General features: G+C 32.3%; 1 pseudogene; it reads left to right on the top strand.

Moving 5' to 3' along the window:
• The first annotated feature begins 10381 nt into the window (after positions 1 to 10381).
• Positions 10382 to 10500, top strand: LOC112480878 (annotated as a pseudogene).
• Positions 10501 to 22256: the final 11756 nt, after the last annotated feature.

Below are 22256 nucleotides of genomic sequence, written 5' to 3' on the forward strand. Positions count from 1 at the left end.
AAACTTAAAGTAGGAAACCAGAAGTGAAGCCTTTTGCAATGGTGGTGGGCTTCAAGAACTAGACTACTGTAATAAAAGTGTTAATTTTTCAGCAAGTACGCTGAAACACTTCTATATTGAACCTTATATGGGAAGTTGTTTGCTTGGATGGTAATTAGGAAACCTGTAATGAAGCTACTTTTCTTTACTAAACTCACTCTTTTTTTTTATATTACATGGTTGATTGGGGTGACTTTGAGAAAGTAGATCTGATATACCCCTTCAGATTGCCATTCCTTCCATGATTTGACTCTACACAATTATCAACATAAAAGAATTTCCCCTGCAGTTTGGCTGTGATGATATTCTAATTAGGATAGAAAATTTCTACAAAGAGTAGTGTTGGAGGGGTAAACTTTCATATACCAACAGCATTGATTTCCCTTTATTCATTCAATTTCTCACCTACTGAACGACACTAATGTAATTTGGAGAGCTAACCTCAGTTGACGGAGTAAGGTAGATTGGACTAAAGCAGTTTCATGTTACTGGCCAAGGATCAGTTAAAAAAATGGTGTGTGATACAAATGACCAATATAATATGAGGAAAACAGTGGTATAGCTTTTGAGAAAGTTATTTGCTCTTCAAAGGGGCATTTTGAAGCTAGACTCTGTCTCTCCATTGCATATGATAAAGAAAGCATGTAGTGCTGATTTCATAGACAGCTTTCTATGTAAATCAGCCTTCTAATCTCTGAAGGCTGAGAAGAGATAAATAAAGCACTGGCTTCATGATGATATGATGGAGCCACTGCTGAAGCAATCAGTCCTAAAGGCCAGGTCCTACTTTTACTTCTCCTAGCTAATACCTTTCATTATTTTTCACCAGTCAAAAGTATCCTGACACAATGATTCTAGATGAAACTTTGCTTATTTAAATCCTCATTGGGGCCTTGCCCACCCCCTGTCTCAAATTACATTATTGTTAAGAAAGGCGACATGTGCTAAGCTATACCCAACAGCCTGAGTATTGGGATCATCAGCCAATTCAAATATTAATTCTCTCCTTGGCTGATCATATAATGAAAACTTATTTAATAAGTGTGTAACAAGCATCAGCAGAAAAGGAAATCTGCATGTGTATGTGTGTGCTGTGTGCAATCGATAAATATTAGCCTGATATCTAGGGACATGATATAGTTTTAACAGAATGAATGCCCCCACCCCCATTTCAAAGTTCCTCGTTTGAAAAATACTAGACATTTTATAAGGAAAATTGTCAAAAACATAACAGTTTTAAATTAGTCCTTCAAGCAAAACTCAGTGTCTTCCCAAATTCGTTGTATAAGTCTATTCCAGTGTTGAACAATTTTCTTAGTGAATGGTATTATTTAACGTATTTTGAAGTCATTTACTTAGCCATGATTTTATATGTATATACATATATATACACACGTATATAATATACATATATGTATATATTTTATACATATATTAATATATACATTATATACATGTATATGTATATATATGTATGTATATATATTTAGCTAAAATATAATAATGTAAAATAACACATTATCCTTTCCATGCTGGATAAATTATTAAAAACAAATAATCAATCCCACCAGTAATCTTATCCATCAGCCTTTTTAAGAAAGTAACAATAAAAAACACACACCATGAATCTGTTTACAGAAACTTTTCTTTATCTTCTTGGAAATATACCTTTCAATAGCACATGGTTAACACTGTGGGGAAACTGTTTCTTGGTATTAATTACTGAGGTTAATTCCATATTCCAATCTCGCTTCTCTTTAGAAAACATCTATGAGTTCCAATAGCAAAGAAATAAAAAAGAAATGTAGATTTATTTTCTCTCATGATGTATGATGTACTCCTTTAAACTGCCATTTTTTCCATAATTCCACTCTACCCAATAAATCAGCAGTCTCCAAACTTTCTGGCACCAGCGACCAGTGCTCCAATGAGAATCTAATGTCTAACGATCTAAGGTAGAGCTGAGGCAGTGATGCTGGCACTGGGGAATGGATGCAAGTGCAGACGAAGTTTTGTTCACTTGCCTACCACTCACCTCTTGCTAGGCGCCCTGATTCCTAACAGGTTACTGACTGGTACCTGTCCATGGCCCCGGAGTACAGTGAAGGAGTACAGTGTTATCTGAAGGCAGACCTCTATTAGTTGTAAAAGTACATTGCAAACCCTAGGGAAATCACTAAGAAAGTTTTAAAAGGTGTAAGTGTATGATTGACATGCTAAAAAAGGAGAGAAAAAAATCATATAGAATCATATAAGATCATATAGAATGTTTTATTAAATCCAAAAGGCAGAAAAAGAGTGTAAGGCAAAATAGAATTAAGAACAAAGCAAATGAATGAACAAGTATGGAATGAATTAGCAAATATGGTAGATATTGATTCAATTATATTAATAACTACTTTAAATATCAATGGTCTAAATAAATCAATTCAAAGACAAATTATTAGAGTGGATAAAAGAATAAAGTCTAACAATGTGCTGTATACAAGAAACCCACTTTAAACAAACAAAAATAAAAGACACATAAATAAAAAGTAATGGATAAAAAAAGATTTCACCATCTAAAAATTAATCAAAAGAAGGCAACAGTAGCTATGTTAATTTTAGACAGAAGAGATTTCAGAACAAGGAAAGTTATTACAGAAAAAGGGAGAGTGGTATTATATAATGATAAATGGAGCAAATCTCCAAGAAGACATAATAATCCTTAATGTGTATGCACCTAAACACAGAATGTCAAAATATATTATTCAAAAACTGAAAAAACTACAAAGAGAAATAGATGAATCTATTATTATAGTCGAAGACTTCAAAATCCTATCAGAAATGGAAAGATCTGGTCATCAGAAAATCAATAAGTATGTAATTGAACTCATCAACACCATAACTGTATATAACCAACATCTATAAACTACTTCAGCTATCAACAACACAATACATATTTTTCTAAAATTAAATGGAACATTTACCAAGACAGACCACATTCTGGCCCATAAAATACACCTTAACAAATTTAAAAGAACAGGAATCACACAGTGTCTGTTCTCAGCCTACAATGAAATTAAACTAGAAATCAATAACAGAAAGACAACTAGGAAATTTCCAAATACATGGAGATTAAAAAAACACCTTTGCAATATCTATGGGTTAAAGAAGATATCTCAAGAGAAATTAAAAAAAAAAATTGAACTAAATAAAAATGAAAACATATTACCAAAATTTGTGAGATACAAAATCAGTGCTTAGAAGAAAATTTATAGCCTTTTGATGTATATATTAAAAGCATCTAAAATCAATCACCTAAGCTTCTACTTTAGGAAGCCAGAAAAAGAAAAGCAAATTAATTCCAAACTAAGCAAAAGAATAATAAATATTATTTTCAATAATAAAAATTGAAAGCAGGAAATCAATAGAGAATAGCAATGAAACCAAAATCTGGTTCTTTGAAAAGGTTAATAAAACCAATAAGTGTCTAGAGCAGCTAAAAAAAAAAAAAAAAGAGAAAGGGTACAAATTACTAATATTAAAATGAAAGAGGGGGATCATTACAGATCTCATGGACATTAAAGTATAAGAAAGTAATACTATGAATCACCCTATCTCTCAAAATTTGATAATTTGACTAAATGCTCCAATTCATTGAAAGATATATCTGCCAAAACTCACACAAAGGAAATAAACAATTTATATAAGCCTACATCTATTAAGAAAACTGAATCAATAATTAATAGCCTTTCAAAATAAAAAGCACCAGACCCAGATAGGTTCACTGGTGAATTCTACCAAACATTTAAAGGAGAAATTATACCAATTCTCTACAATCTCTGTTAGAAGGTAGAAGCACAGAGTATACCTCCTAACTCATTCTATAGGCCAGGCCAGCATTTTCCTAAAATTGGATTGAGACATTGAAAGAAAGAAAAACAAAACAAACAAACAAAAAAACTACACATCAATATATATTTTAATAAAATGAGTGTGGAATAAAAACATGAGCATAAAGACAATTGATAATTCTTTCTGGTATAAAAAGAAGATAATATGTCATTGTACAGAAATCCAGGAGGCATATTTCCTGCAGTTAGATTTAATTCTGTTTTTCGAAAATACTTATTATACAAATACAATGTTTAGCACATATCTGAGATGGACGGCATGAAGTAATGAAATATACAAATGAAGCCCTAGCTTTCATTGAGCTCACATTCTAGTAGGAAAGAATAATCAATAATCATACAAATGATTATTTAACTCGGCATGAAGTAATAAATACTATGAAGGAAGTAATGCTAAGTAATGAAGATAATTGTTCTGATAATCTGATATTTAAGCAGAAACCTGATGAATTAAAGGGGAAAACTATAAAGATATTTGAATAATTTGTATTCTAGACAAAAGGAATACTAAGTGCAAAGTCAAAAGCAGGTGCCTGCTTGGTGAGCTTAAAGAATAACAAAGATATTAATGTCACTGGAACTAAAGAGGTAAAGAAAGTGAGACAGTGATGGGAGTGTGTCTAGCACTTACAGAGCCTTATGAATCATTTTAAGGACTTTCCTTTAATGATATGGGGAGTCTTTGGAGGATTTGAAAAGAGAAGTGATCAAGCTCCCTTAAGGTTCTTGTGTCAGAACGGACGAATTCTGTCAAAATGGACAAAAAGAACAAAACCGAAAACAGAAAGACAAATCATTAAGCTATTGCAATAATCTTGGTGAGAGATGATGGTAGTTTTGACCATTATTGTAGTAAAGATGATGGTATAAAGTAGTTTGAATCGAGATATATTTTGTAGGTAAAGCTGACTGAATATTGAGTGTCATAAGAAGAGAGGTGTCAAGGATGACACCAAGATTTTTTAACCAAGCAACTGTAAAATATTTTCGTCATTTCCAGAAATAGAAAGGTTAAGTGGGGAAGGATTCTGGGTGGAAATCAATCCAGCAATAAATGTGAATTCTGAGAAGCCTGTTGAGATAGCCATGTAGATATATGTTTATTAGGTATATGATATATGTCAATAGTTTCATGAAGAGTTCTTGTCTGAAAATACTAGAGAAATGAGATGACTTAAAATGTTAGGGCAGATAAAAAAGTAAAAAGGTCAGAGGACTGAACCCTAAAAAATCACAAGTATTTAAAGGTTTGAAAAATAAGAAACCAACAGAGACTAGACTGGATGATCAGTAAGATAGTTAATGAAGAGTGATATCTCAGAACCCAAATGAAGACGGTCTTCCAAGAAAAAAATGAGTATTCAACTGTGTGAAATACTGTTGATCATCTATTATAATGACAACTGAAAAATTATCTATTAAGTTAAATAATAAGAAGACTATCAGTGTGGTGATCATAACATAAAGCATATAAATGTTGAATCATTGTATTTTACATGCAAAATTGCATGCCAACTATATTTTAATATTTTTTTTTTAAAGAAGACAGGATGTTTTCAGAACAATTATGATGAAAGCATAGTTGTTACTGTTGGGGCCGATCATAGTTGGGTGTCAACCCAATGGCCGGGAGTGGAGAGGGATAAGGATGGTGCAGAATGTAGTTATTTTTCCTCAATTCTTCCTCATTGACACAAGTCAGTGAGATTTAGAAAAGATTTATTAAAAATATATTTTAGAAAGACAAAGAATGCCCTCAGGAGGCACATGGTCCCAGTGAAGAGCTGTAACAGAGAGTTTTAATAACAACCACAACAAGAGGGCAAACGGGACTTAGAAATAGGAATGTCTGCATTATATCTGGGCTGTGATGGGTGGTTCCAAAGGCATTTCTAAGTGATTGGAAAGTGAGGTCATTTTGATGGACACTTGGCTGCTATATAACTCTTTGTCTAGTGTGCATGTGCGTACTATCATTGGGGTGCTCTTTAGGTGGTCCCTAGGCTTGGCCTCTACTCCTTTGTTCCCCTTGTTGCTCATGTCTGACTAGCCACCTAACACTTTATTTGATATCCTATAGAATGAGGTTGTTTTCTCCATTGTAAAAGGAAATATATGAATAGAATAGAACTTAGAACGGTATGTGTGTCCTCCTCCAAATAAAAAGAAGATGTAGCCCTCTCTTCCTTCTTGCCAATATAAAGTAAAGTGACAACAGTTATAATTACATAGAAACAAACATTTTAGTAGTTGTGAGTGAGTGAATTTAAGATGAATAAATTTAAACAAATATTTATTAAAAAGCCTTTGTCCTTTTGTCACTCAAAAGTGAATTTTCTTTTTTGATTGTTTTGTGGTCATAGTTGCTTTTCATCTAGGTCAAAGTAAAAGAAATAAAACAATGGTCAACTGGTAAGCAGAGCTGAATTCAGATCGTCTGAGTTCTGGTCCCAGTTTGCAGGACACAGATTCGCTAAATACAATTTAATTCCATTGCCAGGCCTAGCCAGCGTTTGGAAAACAGGAGGGGTACACTGTGTTATTTCAATTTGATTTCAACTGGCAGCTCTTCTGTGACTATCTTAACTAGAGAACTACTTAGCTATATAAATCTTAATGATGTCACTGGTAGATAACATCCATTTTCTTCACTTCACTCCTGGATGGACAGGGGGCAATAGTTAAGATCCTATTAATGTAAGGAGGAGGCAAGAGAATTAAAATGTTAATCAAGCTACATTCAGAGACTGCAATATTCCATCAGCCCTGCAGCCAGGCCAGGACACTGTCAGAACTAAGAAAGATTTCTGCTGGGATTGCTAACAACCCATTCCCCTATACCAATGGAAGAGGAAACAGGAATAATAGAGTCTTTAAGTGGCTGCTTACACAAATAAAATCATTTATTCCCTATGGCTAAAACCATAGGGAACCTACGGATTAAGGGTTGGGAACTGCCAGCAGACCTTTCAGGCTACACACTCTTCCCCTTCCCCTTCTTCACTGCAGGTTCATTATCAAAAGAAAGAATTAAAGAATGACAGATAAACTGAATTCCCCTAACAATCTGGGGTCCTCTCACTATCTCTGAGAGGAGACCACACTCAGTCTGTGGAATGTTATCCCTTTTCTAATAAACTTTCCTTTTGACTCTACCTTTGGCGTGTATGTTGAATTCTTTCTACCCTTTCCGCCAAAGGATCCTCTACTTCTCTCAATGCAGTGCTTGATCTCCCCATCACTCTCCACTCGGGGGAATTTGCCTTGTCCTGCATCAGTACGTATGATTCATAAACAAGGAGGAGCTTAAAATAATCACTGCTTCGCAACACATAGGCTTCCACATATTAGGTAAAGAGGCAAGAGCAACACTCTGATGAGAGGCTTACCAAATTTATGACCGAGAATGACCAAATTTATGACCGAGAATGACTCTTGATTCACCTTAATATTTTGATTTTCTTTTCTTGTAATTGTGAGCTTACAATGGACTGAATGAACTGTCACCCTTTATTCTGTCTCCTATAGCTTAAAGCATAGTGGAGAAGTGGCCCGAGACACAGCTCATATGGCTGGGGTCATAGCCACATGAAACGACAATCATATTTACTTTTGTGTTGATGCATTTTTACACACATATACATACACAGAGAGACACACATATGTATATGTTATATGTATATGTGTATATATATATATATATATAATTTTTTTCTCTTTAGTTCTTTATATTTAATTCAAAAAATGTATTTTCCTCTCATCAAAGCAATGCTTCAAAATGAAATAACTGAAACTTTAACAAACAATGATAATGAGATAATAAAAAATAAAAGATTATACTAGAAAGGGCAAAGAGTAGTTGTTATATAGATTTAACAACCTATCATAAAATTATATTTAAAATTATGATATTTTTAAAGAAAAATATAATTTAATGCTAGTATTGCAGGATAATGAATCCTCAATAAAATTCCCATGTATTTTGGAAAGAACTGAGCATTATTCTGAACAGAATACAATAAAACATGTACTCTTTAGTAAGTGGAATAAAAAGAAAGTCTTCAGGTAAACTTGAAAAATATTTCAAAATCATGAATAATTGTAAGTAATAATTAAGCTGAATAGGCCACAGAAGGTGCAAATTTTCAAACGTAGATGAACAAAATTCAGATTCAACTTAAAATAACAGCTTTTTTTTTCTAACTGGTATTTGAGAATGCAAAGAATTCATAATTCTACTTTTTTATATTTAAAAATGAATTGCTATAAGTGACTTACAATATTTTAAAAATCATTTTTGTACCAAATCTTTCAGAATATACATAATTACAACAGCAGCCACCACAACCACAGTTATCTATTCAAAGAGACACAATATTCCAATCAGAACAGCTTACTTTAGAATATAATTCAAATATCTAGCACAGGAACATGACTTTACAAATTGTGGAAACTGGTGAAGCAGCTTGTAAGACTATTTTCTCTGTTTCTGATGTTGAATCTTGAAGTGTACATAGCAGATGATCAGAAATAAAGCTGTATGTAAAGTAGGAGAGAATAAGAACAAACTGGATAGCCCAAGCACAAACTGGACATCGCAAGGAGAGGTTGAAACCCAGTCAGTTCTTGTTGCTTTTCTCTATGATGATACCAAACATATACACATAGCTTGCATAGGATTTGAAGTGGAATTATGATCCAGTGAAGCAAGCCTAGTTCATTCTTGAGGCTCGCAATGAGGTAAACTAGCACATCAGTGACAAGATATGTAAACTGTAAAACTGCTGCTACTTCAATTCCACCCTCTACATCTCATACAAGAATCTCTGTTATGGCCCTCTCTAATCACAAACAGACAGGAAAAATAATTCTGAGAAATTACTTCAACCTAGTCAAGTTTACACATTACAAAGACACCAAAGCTTGTTGAATAGAGATTGCTGGAATGCAACACCAGTTTCTGATTCACCAGATCTGGAGTGAGACTTAAGTCTTGCCTTTGCTTATGTATCAAGTTCCCAGGAGATGCTGTTGCTGCTGCTCTGGAAACCATATACTGGGAATCATGTGTATAATTAGTCTGTGTGTATAACTATTTTAACAAATCCCAGGACTGCTGATAATCTAATGTTTTAAATAATATAGCTAAGTAATATGTTATTCTTTGTTATTATATTGTAAAACTGCCTTAGCTATGCATGGACTATATATGCTCAGAATCATTATGACAACTTTTGCTAAAATTTTTATAAATTAGAATGTATTGTCACTAAAGAGATATCGCTCCATCCAGGTCTTCTTTTAATTATTTTAATAGATTTTACATTGCTTTTCAATAATGGTCTTCTGTATTATTTGATATGTAATCTCTATATAGCTATGTTACTATTAAGGATATCATACTTATTATATTTTCTAATATTTTTTTACTAATAATGGATACTGTTTTCTGCATTCGTCTTATATTTGTCGTTAGTTAATTATTTCATAGTTCTAGTAGTTTTGTGTCTTTCATTTTAAGTCTTTTGACAATATAGTAGTAATTTCAGATTGCAGCTTTTACTTTGCATTTCCTAAACAGTTGAATTCACTTTCATACATTTTTCAGCTATATCTATATAGATCTTTTGACCATTTTCTGGTTTGTTGTCTGCTTTTTTCTCATTGATCTGTAGGATTTTTTTTTTTATACATAACTCTTTTTTGGAATCATCTGCATTTAACTTCTCTTGTTTGTGACCTTTTCACTCTTATGAAAGACTTGTGATTTAGTTCTTAGTCTTAAGGTACTTGAACATATTATTTTTTCCTTTTCTTATTATCATTTTGTGTCCTGTTTAATAAACCTTTTCTATCCTGTTCATGAAGATGTTCTACGATTTACAGCAGCTTTTAGAGCTTTTGCTTCAAATGAGTGCTGGAGTTGGAGTTTGCTGATATTCAGACATTAAATTTCATTATGACCAACACTGAGGTGAACAGAATTGAGAGATTTCTTCTCATGTTAAACTATCTTTACATGTCTGTGATAAACATTATTTCATGTGATATACTGTCATTTTTGATATGCAGGTGAACTTGCTTCACATATTTTATTTAGTATTTCTGCATTTATGTTCATATTTAAAATTAATTATAGTTTCATTCTCTTGCATTCCACTTTTCAGATTTTTTTATACTTACTTCATGCAATCTGTTGAGCAGTTATCTTTCTGTTTTTATTTCCAGAAAGTATGGAATAGAGTTATTTGTCTTTAAATATTTGGTATAATTTGACTGCAAAACTACCCGCACTTGGGCTTTTTATAGGCAGTTTAAATAATTACCATTTCAATAATTTTAATGTTTTTTATTTGATTTGATTTATATTTCATCCTAGAACAATATTGCAATATTATACTTTTTCACTTTATCAAAATTATTTAGATTTTTAAAAGAGTACAGTTGTCTATGGCCATGCTACCCTGAACAAGCCCAATCCCGTCCAATCTTGAAAGCTAAGCAGGGTCAGGCCTGGTTAGTACTTGGAAGGGAGACCACTGTAGAAGACCAGGTGCTGTACATGTCAAAAATTTAAAAAATAAATAAATAAATAAGGAATTGTAAGCTGACAAGATCCTTGTAATCTGTGAGGTCAACCAAGAGTTACCTCACCTAAATAAATAATAAAAATAAAATAGCACAGTATTTTAAAAATAATTTTAATGCTTTAATGATTTCTTCTCTTTTCTGTTTTCTGTTTGTATTATTTTCCTCTCAAATTTTTTTTTGATTAGTCCTTTCAGTAGTTAGCTTATCACAGTTTTTCAGCAATTAATTATATGTTTTTCTTTCTCTTTTTCTTCTACTCTATTGCTTCTCAATCCTATGTTATTATTCCACTTGGTTTTTGTTGTTTGGGGCTCTGTGGTTACTTCTTTGTCTGGATCTTAATTCAATAGGGCATTAAATTTTTCAAGTACTTCTGTCTGCACTCATTGAGATCATCCTGTTGAATTATGTTGGTTGATTTTTAAATGTTAAACTAACATGATGCTTTGTTTTGCTTCAAAAATCTTTAACCAAAACAAATATATATAAATATAAAACAAAATATATTTCTGTTCAGAGGATTAGATGAAATAAGATTGTCAAAATGTTGATAATTTAGGGATGTGGGTGATATGTTCATGGCAGTCTGTTAAAGTATTCTTTTTTTTCCATTTACATACAACTGAAAACTAATCCAGTTGATAATATTGTCTGCTTAAAAAAGCAGTTATCCTCTTTCACAGGAAGTCTGTTTCATTTTCATTGAGCTAACAAATAACTTATTTATGGTGGCAGGGATTTAAATTATGCTTCTCTTCCATCTTGACAGCAGCAGCAAACTAGTGTGAGTCCTTTTTATGGCACCATATGCTAGGGCACCAGGCAACACCTTGGTGGCTAGCTGTTTAAATTGGAAAGCTTACGTGATGAGTAGGAGATTGAATAGGACATAACAGTGGAGCACTGAATTTGGTTTTGGGTAATTTTTGTATTCAAATCTATAGACATATTTTATCAACTTTTCAATTTTTTATTTTTTCATTGTTTTTCAATTAATATTTTTGTTCAAAAATGTCAAGAATGCTATCACTTTACATATGCTTGGTAATCTGAACAATGCATTTCTCTCTTTAGCTAATATTTTAGAAAACTTTAATCAAGTCAATCAAGTTTTAATCTCCTATGCTGACTATTTTAAGCTTGATTAATCTATCTATTGCTACAGGCATAAGCTCATTAAAATGAACTGACACAACTATTTTAAGTCTTCCCTCCTTCTGTCTTTACATCTTTCTATGTATTTTGCAAAAAAAAAACACTGTTAAATTTGATTCATATAAATGAAAGTGTAATGAAAATCCAATCTAACACATATTCAAACAGCCTAAATTTGATGAATGTGCCATATTTTATAAATCATGTTAATATCTTAATGTCATATATATTTAAAAGCTATGTTCATATTTGTGCAAATAGAAACTAAATAAAAGTAATCTAAATTCAACTTTGAGTTTATAACTTATAGGAGATAATACCAAGAAAGTATAATAGTATCAATCTTTAACCGAGGAACATTTTCTTATAGATATTGATTGTAAGAATAAATTTAAAATATTGCTTAAAATATTGGTTTGTTTGATTAAATAAACCTCAAGTAATTAAAATGTCAAACTATATTCTTGTCAGGTCAATAGAAAATGGAAATAGTTAAGATAATCCTTTCTGTTCAATAGAATAAATAATTATCCTTTCTTTGTAGGTAGTTTTGCAATTGCATTGGGGCAGTCAACATAACCTATGGCTCAAAGAACACCTTCCAGCAAGGATATATTTATAGAAACAGTAAACTAATCAATTCCTTAAAGAGCCCATGACTCATGACAAATCATGTTATCTCATCAAATGAGACTTGTATCAGCTTCCTTGGGAAATATTTCTTCAGCATGTAATCAGTGATTTAACTTGGAAAGATGATCTTACTTCTTTAAAAACTACAAAATGATGCTCTGGGAAATAATGGGGTAACACACTGAAGGGATCTCCCTTTATCATCCCATCGTACATAGTATTTCCAAAGTGTTGTCTATAAATCTGGAAAATATATATTCAAAAATCCATATCTCTCTTTGAGTTGTCTTTTATTGTCTATATATACCCTCTAGCTCTGATTCTCAATGTCTGTGTCTTATACCATATAAGTATTTGTGAATTTGACAGGAGATATGTTTAACTTTAATATCACTGACTGATTCCTTTTGTCAATTCTTCTCCACGTGCTATATTAGCATACCCTCAGCTTCTGCTTCATTCTAATACCCTAAAGCAATCAGACATTTAGTCTTCTTTCCAGTTCTTTTATAGACCACTTTTTCTTTTCTCCATTAAAACACACACACACACACACACGCATGTGAACAAGAACAGATTCAGAAAAAAAAACTCAGATAATGACTGCTATTTTTAATACTTAAAATTCACTGCTGGTTTTAGATTTGCACATAACTGTATTTGTTTTTACGGCCAGAATCATTTGCAAAACTATCAATATTTTATAAAAAGAAGTTTTACCACTTACTAAATTCAATAATATTCATGGATAAGCAGATGCTGCTTCCACATTATTTAATATCACATTACAGTCTTTCATCATCATCACATATGTTCTCAAATCAACTGCAAAAAAAAGAAGACAGCAAAGTAAGTGTGACATTTTTATCAGGGTACTGAGAATAAAAATTGGCATGACAGCATTTAAGTTCATTACAGTAATTCTTAAAATCATATGCTGTAAGAGCAATGCCCTGTCACATCCCAGATAACTTTTGTGAACGGAATATGTTGAGTTTGCCTTAGCATAAACGGTATACAGGTAAATTAATCATTGTTTCCTTATAAGCCAGCATTAAAAAATTTAGAACAGGGTTATTAGAATAATTTAAGTTACACTAATTCAAGGAAAATGATTTATCACATTAAATATTTTTTAATAAATAAGTATTTAGTGTTTTAGGAAAATTTTTCTAAATACGATTTTGTTCAAAGATGTCAGATATTCAGTCAAAAGTATGCAAATCATTTATAATTATGTCAAGTATATTATAAATTATACTGTTAGTCTCCAAAATCTCAAAAATAGCTTTTTAAAAATCTCTCCTATGTAACGTATGTAGCTTCTGTCTCTCTTATTGCATTTACTGCATCTTGCTAAAGAAACTTGCATGTTGTACACATTGGTAATTTAATCAGAAACAAAACTCTGTTCTTCATGAACTCAAATCAACTGAAATGATTCTTTAATTTCTTTGAATTTTTTTAGAGTCTAGGTATTTTGGAAATTTTTACCACTAAAGAATATAACCTGAGGAAAAAATATTGCAGAATCATCTTTTAAAAAATGCTATGTTCAATTTTTCTTGGAGAAATGAAATTTCTGTACATAAAGTTTCAACTGCCTATTATTTGCTTACTTGCCACTTATTGTGTTAGAAAACATTTTGTTATGCAGTATAATGCACTCTCGCCATCAGAATGCCTATGTCCTAATTCCTGGAATTAGTGAGTATATTACCTTATATGGCAAAAAGGACTTTGTAGGTATAGTTAAGGTTAATTGCCTAGAGATGAAATTACCATGGAATATTCTGGTGGGCCTAATCTAATCACGTGGATACTTAAAATTGGACAACCTTCCCTGGTTGCCGTCAGAGAAAAAGACTGAGGATAGAAAACCGTGACAGAGAATGTGCGGGGCCTCTGGAAGCTGAAAAAGGCAAGGAAATGAAATCGCCTTTGGAGCCTTCAGAAAGAAAGGCAGCTCTATGAACACTTTAATTTTAGCCCAGAACATTTTGGACTTCTTGCCACCAGAACTGTAACGTAATAAATTTGTGATGATTTAAGCAACTAATATGTGGTAATTTCTTACAACTACAACAGGAAACTAATGAAAATATATATAAAAGGTCTAAAAACTACGTTCTTTTTAATCCAATTATCACTCGAGTCTGTTTTTTTTCACTTATTGTGACACTTTGGAAATGTAACCATGTTGTGGGTATCAGTAGTTCATTCTATTTATTGCTGAGTAGAATTCCATTTTCTCTAAGCTTACAAATTAGGAAAGGGATTTCCTTTTAAAAAATGGCAATTATGAATGAAGCTGCCATAAAAAATTTGCATGCAAATTCCTAGAGTTATTTTCTAAAGAGACTGCCTCACCTTGCATTTCCAAAAGCAAACTATGAGAGTTTTCCAGTTGTTCTACGTCTTGTCACAACTTGTTATATTTTTTAGTTTTATTTTAGCCATTCTAATGAAATGTAATGCTATTTCATTTTGATTTTAATTTAGATTTCTTTAATTACAAATACTACTGAGTAAATTTTCAAGTGCTTCTCTGCCATGTGTAAATCTTTGGTGAAGTGTCTATTCGAATATTTTACCCATTTTAATTGTGATGTGTTTGTGGTATTTTGAGAGTTTCTATGTGTTCTTTATGTAATTCCTTTATCAGATGCTTTATCGTCTTTCTTTCCGTTATGTGATTTGTTTTTATATTACCTTAGTGTTGTTAAAAGTACAAACATTCTCATATACGTGGTGACAGAAAGAAATCTAACTATGGGTAAACATACAATGCAATATATATATATGCCTTACTAGTAAATTGTACACCTGAAACTTACTGGATTTCATTAACTAATGTAATCATAATAAACAAACAAATAGTGCAAATGCTCTTAATCTTGATAAACTCCAATTTATCATGTTTTTTATGAATCATGTTATGTAATATCTAAGAAATCTTGGCCTAATCCATGGTCACAAAAATGTCCCCCTATGTTTGCTTCTAGTATTATTATACTTTCAGTATTATATCTGAGTATATGATCCATTTTGAAATAATAGTTATATATGCCAAGATATGGGTCAAAATTAATTTTTTTAGATGGATTCTCAAATGTTCCAGCGCCATTTGTTAGAAAGATTATTTCTTCATTCTATAACTGTTCCACCATGGTCAAAAATCAACTATTATATAAATGAAGATCAATTTCTAGATTTTCTATTCTTTTCTTCTTAACTTCTCACAAATATCACACTGTCTGGATTACTGTAGCTTTAAAAAATGTATTGAAATGAGTTATTGTGAGTCCTCCAAATATATACATTTCAAATTTATTTTGGCCATTCTCATCCCTGAATTTTTATATTAAAATTTTAGAATCAGCTTGTCAATTTCTTTCTAAAAAACCATGCTAGGATTGTGATTATACATATCTATAACTCAACTTGAGAGAAAGGTCATCTTTACAATGTGGAGTTTTCCAATATAGGAACAAGAGGTATATCAATTTATTTGGGCCTTCTTTTATTTATTTAATAAATGTTTTGTAATTTCCATCAGACATGTCATGTATTTATTTTGTTTTATTTATATCTAACTATTCCATATTTTGGTTTGCTATTATAAAAGATATTTTTAAAAATTTAAGTTAGCAATTCGTAATCGCTAGTAAGTAGAAATACAATTTAGTTTGTTCTTATAATTCAATTTGTATCTTATAATCTTGATAAGCACACATTATTTCTAGTAGGTTTTTTGCATTCTTTTCTATGCTCCACGAAGACAATATTGGATCTGAGAATAAAGAATTTCATTTCTTGCAGTCCATTCTATATGTCTTTTATTATTATTATTATTATTATATTATTATTATTTTGCATTTTGCTCTAGCTAAGATATTTAGTACAATGTTGAAGAGTGAAAGCAAATATCCTTAATTTATAACCTTTAGGGGAAAGCATCATTATTATATTAGCTGTTAGATGTTCTTTATCAAACTGAAGTGTTCTTTATCATACTTTTTTATTCCTACTTTGTTGAAAACTGAATTTTTCCAAATGCTTTTCAGTCTCCATTGAGATAACTACATTTTTACTTGGTATGTTGATATGATGAATCATTGTTTTCTAAATGCTGAATTAAGCTTGCATTCTCAAGGAAAATCCAACTAATTTATGATGTATTGTCTTTTTTTTCCCCCCACAGTGCTATATTCAATTTGCTAATATTTTGTTGAAGATTTTTGTATCTATTATCATGTGTGATATTGTTCTAGAAATATATCTGTTCAATTTTCATTTCACAGTGATGTGAGCCTCATAAAATGAGTTGAAAGTTTTTTCTCTTTTATTATTCTGGAAGATTTTGTGAAATTTTTATTTCTCCATAATATTAATATAATCCACCAGCAGTCATTTATGTCACTTTTTTTTCCTATTGCAGATTTTTCAGTATGAATTCAATTTATTTAATAGAGATAAAACTATTCAGATTATATATAAGCTTTGATAGTTTAAGAACTTGTCTATTTCATCTAAGTTATCAAAATTATGAGCATGGACTTGTTTGTAATACTAAAGTCCTATCAAAATCCCAATGATTTTTTTTTTTTGCAGAAATATTAAAACCCATCCTAAAATTCACAGGGAATCTCAAAGGACCCTGAATAATCAAAATGATCTTCAAAAAGAGGAATGAAGCTGAAGGGCTCACACTACTCGATTTTAAACTTATAACAAAGCTAAAACAATTAAAACAGTGTGGTGCTAGCATGGACAAATGGTAGAATAGAGAGTTCAGAAATAAACTCTTACATATAAGGTAAATGATTTTTGGCTAGGGTTCTAAAATCATTAAATGAAGAAAGGACAGTCTCTTCAAAGAATGGTGCTGGGAAACTGGACAACCATATGAAAATAAATAAATAAATAAATAAATGGATGAATGAATGAAATGAAGTTGAAGACTTATCTAACATCATATATAAAAATTAACTTAAAATAAATCAAAGACCTAAATATAATACCTAAATGTATGAAATTCTTAGAAGAAAATATAGTTCAAAAGCTTCAAAACATTAGATTTGGCAATAATATCTTGGTTATGTTACCAAAGGCACAGACAATGAAAGAAAAAATAGAAAAAATGGACTTCATAATTTTTTAAAAATTGTGTATCAAAAGATACTATCAACAGAGTATAAGCACTGACTTACACCATATCTATATTTTTAAGATTTGTATGTTCTGATGTGATATCCTCCTTTCATTCCTAATTATTATAATTTGAATATTCTCTCTCATTTTCTCTGCTAAGTTCACAGAGAGTTATAACAATATTATGTCAAAAAGCATTTAAATTCAGGTTTGTAGCAATCTTCCCTACTGTCTTATTTTTCAGTGTTAAATATCATTGATTTCTTCTCATCATTATTATTTTCCTTCCATTTTCTTGCTTCGGATTTAGTTTGTTTTGTTTTTATTTCATTATTCTGTCTCCTAGTGGAAGAATTTCTCCCCTTCTGGAACCAACAGAGCATAAGGCCATGGGAACAGGAAGTAGAAATTTTGCTAGTGGATCACTAGGGGTAATAGTGAATGTTGCCCCTCCCATCTCCATCCCTGGTTACTTGGATCTGTGAATCCTGGCTATAGAAGAAACAGAACTATATTTTAGACATTGATTTAAAACATACATAGCCTTCTGGAGATCCTGTCATGGGGTCGTAAGATATAGGCACCTAGTTGTCACTGTAACTCAGCCTTCAGAAGAACGTCCACCATTCTATCAAAACAGCTGTTTCAGGATGATAGGTAACCTGGTAAAGTCAGTGAATTCAAAGTGCATAGGCCCACTGCCACAATTCCTTTACTGTAAACTGAGTTCCTTGATCAGAAGCAATGCTGTGTAGAATAACATGCCAGTGGATGAAGCATTTTCTAAGTCTGTGAATGATAATTTTGGCAGAAGCACTACATATAGAAAAGGCAAATCTGTATCAAGAATAACTTTCTATTCTAGTGAAAACAAAATGCTGTCCCTTCCGCGGTGGAAGCTATCTAATGTAATCAACTTGCCACCAGATAGCTGGCTGATCATCCTGGGGAATGATGTCATATTAGGGTTCATTGTTGGTCTCTGCTATTGGCTACTTGGATATTCACACGGGCATAGGTTAGATTTTCATCCGTACTCTCTGTAAGACATCTAACACTCAATCAGGTTAGCAGCATCTGAGTACTGTGATATTTAATAGGACCAGTGAACACGATATCATAGTGATGTGACCACTATTGCAAGTTCTTTGCTATAAAGTACCTGAATTGATGAAATGTTGTGGAGGGTCTTATATTGGTAGATGAAATGCTTTGGAAGTCTCAAATAGTGGAGTTATCTGAGGCTCTATGTTCAAGACAGGCAAACCCATAGCCAAAATGGGCATATTCCAATCAAGATGAATCTCTGCCTTTTCTGGAAAGGTAGGAGTACAATATAGTCAAATTTCTAGCCATATCTAGTTGATATCCTAAAGAGATGGGTACCAGATGAAGAGTTTAATGTCAATTTGTTAACGGCAAATTAGTCATATACCCGCAGCAGTGACTAGATCAGTTCTTAAACCCAGGGAGTGGAAGTCCACTGGGTCCAAAAATAGCTACCATCCTACTATCATTGCTAATGTACTTTGCCTATTATGTCAGCACTGAGAAGGCTGATAAAAGAAGTTGGCTAATATCAACCAGTTGAGTCATTTTGTCTAGTTGGTTTAGTGTCACTCTTGGGGAGGATGGTATCTGGCGTGTTTTAATGTGCTGCACAAAGTTAGTTTGAATTAATGCCCGCCTTTGAGTCTTTTGATCTATTCTACTACTGGCATTTTTACTTCAAGTAATATGGACCATTGTTTTCTATTTCCAAGAGTCATACTAACCATGTCCTGGAGTTCTTTCCACATTGTTAAATAATATGCCCCAAAAAAGTGCTCCCATGTTTACAAGCACTCCTTATATAAAGGATGCATCACTTCATCATCTTTAAGAAAGTGTAGGGGTAGAGGTTAGCAGTGAGGAGTGAGATACTTGCTCAATCTCAGAGGATTAAAAGGAAGCAGTTCTTCAAGTTTTCTAAGGTGCTGCTTTCTACCATATCTCAGGATCCAATTTCTTCTTTGTCTATATGACTTGCAGGCCTAGTAATTCAACCAACTCTGGGTATCTGCCACCTTTGTGATAAAGTCTTTGTATTACCACTATACTTTTCTGGCCCCTAGTTGGAGGAAATGAGATTCTCTTTTTATGTTGCCAAGGAGGCCCTTTGGCTTTCACAGTTAGCCCTTAATTGATGAAAAATCACCTTTCGTCTTTTATTTTCTTTTACTAAATCATCTATTGCCCCTAGCAACATCCAACTGATTCTATAGTCCCTGTAATAACTTCTCCCATAATTCTGAAGACTGATACATTTTACCTGCAGGTGTAATGTTTTTACTAGTATACCATCTCAACTTAGGACCTTTAAAATTTCTAATGATTGCATTGCTTCTATGGTAGGCAACCAGGAGGTGATTCAGCTCCAAAAACCCATTTTACACTGAGTTTCCTCAGACCCCTTCAGGCACGAGTCTGGTCCCTGAGAAATAGATTGTGAGAGGGAGATTTGTGTCCACGAATTTTATTGGGGCATATTAAGAAACAGCACCAGTCATGAAGTTAAGGAAGCAGAACTGGCAAGGCAGGAGTTACACAAAGGCCTCATTCGATTTCACAGGGAGTTCTGAAGCTGAGAGAAGCATTTCGAGTTGTTATGAGGCAAACGGTATGGATCTTTGCTTGCATCAGTCACTGGATGTGGGCTATCTTTCCAGATATGGTACAACCTTCAGAATAGTAGATTCTTTGGGGAGGGTCCTGAGGATAGATTTACTTGAGGGCTATCAGTAGGCAACATTCCTGGAGGCCAGTGACCTGGGTGGGGAAGATAGATCAGAGCCTCCTTCCTGAAGGGGCAATCTGCTAGTGTTCCACAATATCCAGTACAAAGGTTTTGACTCTAATATAGGTTCCAAAATATATTTTATTTTCATTTAGCCTATAAATTACTCACTTCCCAATATTACTGCTGATTTCTACATAAAATAGTTGTAAAAAGTAAGCTCTTTATCTCTGGTTGGAAGTCATGTTGAGTTCTATTTTTCATTAGGAAGATTTCATGAGTGTCAGGTCTCCAATTCATAGCTAAATAATGAAGTGGAATTTTCTTTGGTCTTTCTTCTCTATTTGCCTATTTATCATTAGAATCATCATCTCAGATCTTCAACTAAAGGCTCAGTTTTATGCACATCATCTAGCTAAATTTTTTGTTTTTGCTTTTTAAAAAATAATTTAGCTCCTTTGAATGCAATGAGTGAAGCAGACACTTTCCACTTGCATGATGGTATAAGGCCTATAATTTGAAGTAGCTTGTGCTGGCATTTTGGTATAACACAGAACAAATGTAGGGCAAATTAAGCCCCTCTGGTAATCTAATTCAAGGATTAGCACTTTATTTTTGTTAATTTCCTGCAATGTGTATCTCTTTTCATCATTCACATTCACAATTGTGTAGGTAATATTTCTAAGATTTACACTTACATATTTTTTGTAGAAGAGAAGTAATAATAGATTACAGTGCAGAGTGAAAAAGTCCAAATTACATGGGAAACTAATGGTGAACACTGGTGAAAAGCCTCACCTCCTTTCAGTTGGATAAAGCAGCATCTTTTTGATGTAATGATTATGTATGAAAGTAGGAAGACTTAAAATTTTCTACAGAATGTTGGTTGGGTTCCATCAGTTTTTCCCTGATGAAACTCACAACTTCAACTTCACTGACTAAAATTTTCTCATGGTTTCTGGTTTATAAATGACCAATATACCTATAATCCTGGGCAGTTAAATCTCTTGAATATATGTTTGTGTTTTTCTGAATATTTTAATAAGACAGTATGAGATATTAAAAAAACATGTATTATATATCGAAAGCTTCCATATCCTTTTAAAAATGTTAAAATAAAACAAAAATAAATAGAAAATTATATAACATAAAAGCCATAGTGATAATTTGGATCGTAAGAAATAGAAACATTCAGAGAGCTTATTGAAAAAACAAGCAAACAAACAAACAAAACAGTCTCTCTGGTAAACTGCAGGCCTCAAACTTTGCTCTTACTAACCTTCGCCTCCTAAGTTTGCTGCCATGTGTGTTAACTCAAGCAATCTTGCACAAGTTAAAGAAAAAGACTTAGCAATGAAAAAAAAACATTTTCCCACTAAGCAATGAAAAAAAATTTTCCGACCATTTGACATGATAAAATACTTTAAAAAGTACAAATTTTGAGGAAGACAGAAATAATCCAAAGTAAACATAATTGATAATTTTTCTCTCATTATAAAGCAAGTATTGTAAAAAGCCTTAGAATCTCACATTTAAGGAGGGGAAGGTAGCGAGTTGTTAAAGTTTAGTAAAGAGAGTATGATTTGAGAAATGGGAAAAATATAATGAAGTTAAGAAATCTTACCAGGATGAGGCTGATAGAACATCTTCGCCCAACTTAAAAATTTAATACTGGAATTATTTCCCCTGGTTTGTGTAAGTAATACCTCCTTCACTAGACCTACCTACTGATCTCTGGCCCCTCTACGCTGATGAGATTGGAATAGCAAGGCAAATCCTGTCCTATAGTGTATATTTTTCATTATCAAGATATAAACAAACAGTAAGTATTTCTATTTTCAGCGTATTCATTCAGTTGGTCATTGATAGTCATTGAGAAAAATGTTTTCATATTTATACAGCATCACTGAAGTTAACTATACCAAGAGATATTAAATGTAAGAGTGAACAAAAACAAAATAATGCTTTATAAAACAAAGATCATAGAAACAGTACCTTTTGAATGAATGCTG

Source organism: Pteropus alecto, unplaced genomic scaffold (assembly GCF_000325575.1).
Source record: "Pteropus alecto unplaced genomic scaffold, ASM32557v1 scaffold20, whole genome shotgun sequence".
In the NCBI taxonomy this organism is placed as follows: domain Eukaryota; kingdom Metazoa; phylum Chordata; class Mammalia; order Chiroptera; family Pteropodidae; genus Pteropus; species Pteropus alecto.